Here is a 5,537-nt window from a genome sequence, read left to right as displayed (position 1 = left end):
TGAAAAGGAAAGAGACAGTGTGTTTTGATGAGTGAGAAAAAAGAGAGAAACTTTGGTCACATAAGGCAAACCTTTGGCCTTGCTTCCCTCCAAATGTGACCACGTCATGGTTCAAAGTTATTATAAGAGAGCCTTTAATACAGCTATTAAGCTTATCACCTGACTCTTTATTTATTTATTTATTTATTTATTTATTTTTAGGCGAGGCAACCCTTGGTCGACCTTACAGATTGCAAAGACCTCATCAGCTTACAATCCCTTATTATTATTATTTTTTTATGCCTACAGCACCTGGTCTTCCTAGGTGGTCTCCCATCCAAGTATTAACCAAGCCCGACCTTGCTTAGCTTCCAAGATCAGATGGGATCAGACTTGTTCAGGGTAGCATGGCCATAGACTATCTCCTGACTTTTAAGGGGTCACTATCTTAAATTCCTTCACCTTGTCGTGTAAATGTTTGTAGGCATAAATAGGATGCTAGTTATAAAAATGCACTGAAAATAAGAATACTGTATGTAAGGGAGACAGTAATATTTGAAATGTTAAGTCATCTCTTGAAACATTTAGTACATCAAAAATTGGTTTTAATCCATCTCAAAAAGCAGTAGGTTGTAACTTTGAAAGGAAACTTTTATATGAGATACTAGGATAGAAGGGGTCAAACTATGTGAATGATGATCAATTAGGACCAGTTCATTTTATTGTAAAACTTGCTCTGTTGCTCTGAACTAGATTTAAATGCAGTCCTAAACTGCATAAAGTGACAATGAAAGTAAGTGAAATAAATGGACTCCTGCTCACTTTCAGAAAAGTGGATTTAAAATCATGTACACGTGATGCTGTAGTGGGTAGTCAGGGTGCTGCTTCATATTATCTAACTCTGAGGAAACCACAGCTAAGACTCACATTGTTATCTCGGCCCATAAAGATTTCATGAAAGGGATTGAGGAAAAGTAACTTTTGATATTTATAAGATAGAGATGAGATTTGAGGAAAGGTTAAAGGGCTCCTTGTGGTATATATATAGGTATAAACATGTACATATAACTGTATATAGAATATATACATATACACATATGTATATATACTATATATAACTACATATGTATGTGTGTATATATGTACACATGAAATAATATAATACATAGAGAAGAGTTATACATATGTATGCATATATGTATATATGCATATATAGTATAATATTTATATAGTATAATAAAGATAGCACAATGACAATAACCATATATTTTTAAGCAAAACCCCTGAGGTGTGACCAGTGAGATTTTTAGTCTATCCAAATAAACCTTTAGATTTTCCTTGAAAACAGAAGAATTTAAGGCAAACCTTTTAAGATATTTCTTTACTGTGAAATAGTGACAAGCAGTAGCGTCCTAGAAGAAAAGGCTTAGCACATTCTCATCCTCATGCAGAAGTTGTATTTTAGAATAATTTTTTGAAAGAATGCATCAAAGCATGTGAAACTGGTGGCTAATTATATTATCATTAGTATACAGTAACACGGCATTATCATTCTTCATAAAACACTATGAAATAAGTATGTTAAGAAGATTTAATTATGTGGATGAGTGAAATAATAAAGGAAAATTGCAAGTTAATTGCTTTCCTTAGAGATGCTATTAGGGGTGGCAGTTGCCTAGCACTCCCATGAATCATCCTGAAGAAATATGTTATTGGGTTACTTTCTTTGGAGTTATTCTGGAGAAACTTGGAGGGAGAACTAGGACCTGCCTGTACAGATTTTGCAGAGTTCTTTATTCTTCGTAATGTGCCAATGCCTCTGAGAAGCCTTCCCTGACTACATCTGGAAGACCTGGTTTTACCCCTTTTATAAGCCCCAAGCACTTTGCAGATACCCCTGTTTTGTTTCTTAGCGCATGGTATTTTAATTATTATTCCTTGTGTTTGTTTCTCCTTCCAAACTGGGAGCTCTTTAGAGACATGATTATGTTTTATTCTTTCCAGTCCCTAGCTCAGGGCCTGGCACAGAATAGTTTCTTGATGCAGGTTTGTGGAATGAGTTGGAAAGTCTCTTCTCACAGAACCAAAGGTGGGGCCTGGAAAAAATGGGTCTGAGACAAAGGTTCTCTCATTTTTTCCTTTTAGGAGCATCTGAAACAATTCCATTATCTTAAAAAGATTTGCCTAAAGAGATTCTGTTTGTTGACAAACTCCTCTACTTTCCTATTTTCTTCAAATTAAAAAAAAAAAAAATTATTTCCTTCTCTTTGTATTTCATCTAATTGGAAAAATATCACTTGAAGGGCGTGACTAGAATAGCAGAACCATTTATGATTTAAGATTTAACATGGAAAAGATCAGTTATCTTTTGTGGCCAATTTATATTATCTTAAATATGCTGTAAGTATGTTCTTTGAATTTCCTCATTTACTCTAACATATTATAGGGTTGAATGGGTGTGACAAGAAGACAGGAAAGAGGAAGTGTTGTATAAAATAGTTGAACTGTGATGCCCTTCTCAATGTAAAGTTCTAGGATCCTAAAAAATATGTATAACTTTCTTTCAAAAACTTTTTTTCAAATTATTTTTTTCTATGCATTGTAGATTTTGGCACCCATCTGTTCTCAAGGATACATATCTAAATGGTGCACACCTAGTTAAAAAACCTGATTTACAGTCAAGAAGGGAAGCCGTATCCCACATGTGCACAGTGTTAGGATGACAAAATGAACTTTGTTAAGGAACTCATGCCTTTAATCAAGAAAAGCAGGGAACTGGAGGAAAAAAATGTCAAAAAAGTGGAACCGCAGGTGCTTTATCACTAAAAATGGAAGAAAATAGAAGTTTGATTCTGACAACATCTGTTAAGGATCAGTTCCACTTTTGCAGATAATAAAAAAATGAAATAGTTGCTTAGAGAAAAATCTGTTACTTCTGAGAAGAGTGGTAGGAGAAAAATGGTATGTAAATTACCAACCAGGGAAATTATCCAGATAGAGTGTTTATCAGGGGCGATACCAAGAGTGTAACCCATGGCTATAAGGAACTGGCATAATTATTCTGGAAATCATCTTCCCTCCCCACCTGCCTGTCTCTTGCAGAATAAAATAAACACCAAGAGTACTGCTTAAGGAGAAAAGTAGAAAAATGAGAACATATTATTCACTCATACATACATATACATACAAGGGGACTTTAACTGCAATGAGGTAACTGCCACTGGATTGCTTTGGGACTCACCCCTCTTAGGATATTTGTGCTCCCAGCTTCGCCTCTCTAAAGTGTTGCCTGACTCATTAGCCCAGAGGTATGTGTGTGGAGGGGGTGGGGGGGGGATGTGTGCTACACAGAGAGAAGCTGAGGTAAAGACAAAGTTAGAGAGTAACCGAAACACAGAAAAGGAGAAGAGATATTTATTAAGAGTTTTCCCCACTATGTATTGATGATATCCCTGGTTGATATAGTGTGAAGAGGACAAGAAAATGAGTGCCAAATGGCTTAATGTTTAAATTCCTAAGCATTTGCTTAATTTAAATTTCAGAGATTTCTTTTGAATACAACGCTTAATGTCAAAATTTGCTGATCATATTCGGCTTTTAGATTTGCATTAGGTTTTCATGTCATTTTCATCATCAGTTTCTCCAAATACATGAAATGTCCGTAATTTGTAGTTAACAAGTCTTTGGGGGATATTATGACAATCTGGATAAAAAACACTGCACCAAAATGTGTCATACGACGACCCTTCACTTGACCTTTCATTCCTTTTTATTTTATTTAGTGCCCCATATATTTAAGATGTTCCCAAGAAGAACTTAACCTGATTTATCAAAATGATAATAAATGGTACCTTTTATTTTATTTGACGTGGTCTCATTCCATCCCTGTTGCACAGACTTTGTTTTCACAATTGCTGTGGATACGGAAACAGAGACCCAAAGTTTAAGCAACTTTCCTAAAGGCTCATTGCTGGCCCGCTTGGCGAACGATGTGTGTTCTTTCTGCTGCACAGCATTGCTGAATATCAGTCGTAAGTCTCCTGAAGCCTCCGGCTTGGTGTCATGCAGTCTGGGACTTTGGCTAATTCAACTGGTGATGGGAACGGCCATCATGAACAGATACAGTATTGTTTCCACTTAAGCTGATTATGACTTTGATTGCATAGTTTGTTTTCTTTCCCTTTAGTACATTCTGACATAGGCCAGATTGCCAGATTTATGCTCTAAAGCAGTTTTTGAATTAGTTTGCAATGTATGTGCACTTAGTAGAGGCCAGTGTTTAACCCAGACATTTGACCCCTTGCTTTCCATTTTATCATTTATTTATTTATTTATTTATTTATTTATTTATTTATTTATTTATTTATTTATTATTTAAATCTGTGGGGACACTTAAATCACTTAAATACCAAAGCCAGTAACTGTCTTTTCTCTTCAGCTTTGATTCCAGTGTGCAAAACACACAATGTCACCATTTAGTTACAAAGTAGGATCTCTATTACATGCTTGGCTTCAGAAGGGGCTTCACATGGGGCAGATTCTGTCGGTTGCTTACCTTCCTTGCCAACACACTCGACCTCTGCATCTAAGTCACATTTGGTGTAAAGTAATTATGACAATCTCATTGCTCTTTGCCAGTGATTTATCTGCATGGGCATGTGATCTTATTTTGGAAAATAATTGAATAAACACCAAGAAAACTTTGCTTGCAGAAAACTCTAAGGAGCCTATATCCTTGATGACGTCATCGAGCTGCTGATTCAATCTTGGTATGGCTCCTCTCTAGTCTCTTTATTATGTCCTTGTGGTTTAAGCCTGCTAGTCGAGTTTCTGTTGCTTGTGGCTAAAACTATTCCTAATTGATAGAATATCCTAGAATGGATTGCATATTACAGTTCACTTTTTATAACTTTCAATTTTTACACTATAGAACTCTTATACTATAATTAAGAGGACAATTTATTCACATAGCAAATGGCATAATTGAATAACAAAATCAATAGAGAATGCACTTGAATATTATGTTAAGAAACTGAATAAGCAATTAATTTAGCAAATATATAATGCATAAGTGTGCCTTATTAATTCAATGCCAATTATCTTTAATCTAGAAAATTATCCAAGCTTAATTATCATCCTCATATATTATATTAACATCAATATTTATAATAAATTTTGATATGCTGGCATTTATAGTTCAGTTGAAATATTGATGCCTTCATAAAGCAAGAACATATTTCAATGTACTTAAAATAATATAGCACTGGTGGAGGCAAACGTGAGGGTGAATTCTGGAAAAGCTGGCCCTAATATAACAGATTATTTCCAGGGTACAGGAGATCTGTGGCCAAAGGGTTGGTAACCTGGGGTATTTGTCCTTTCTCTGCCCAACTTTGCTCCCTGGTCAAAACCAAGGGAATAAGAAAATATTCAGAGGCCCTTGGATGATGAGCAGGAGGAAAAAATGTGGGAGGCTGGAATATGCCATTAACTAAAACTGCTATCTAAGTATTTGAACCTCCACGATATGTATATTTTCTCAAGGACATTACACAGTA

The 5,537-nt window shown here is 35.4% G+C and overlaps 1 pseudogene; it reads right to left on the bottom strand.

Moving 5' to 3' along the window:
* Positions 1-279: 279 nt before the first annotated feature.
* Positions 280-398, bottom strand: LOC112486123 (annotated as a pseudogene).
* Positions 399-5,537: the final 5,139 nt, after the last annotated feature.

Source organism: Pteropus alecto, unplaced genomic scaffold, assembly GCF_000325575.1.
Source record: "Pteropus alecto unplaced genomic scaffold, ASM32557v1 scaffold338, whole genome shotgun sequence".
NCBI lineage: Eukaryota > Metazoa > Chordata > Mammalia > Chiroptera > Pteropodidae > Pteropus > Pteropus alecto.
The sequence above is the reverse complement of the archived record's forward strand: the minus strand, read 5'-3'. Positions and strand labels throughout refer to the sequence as shown.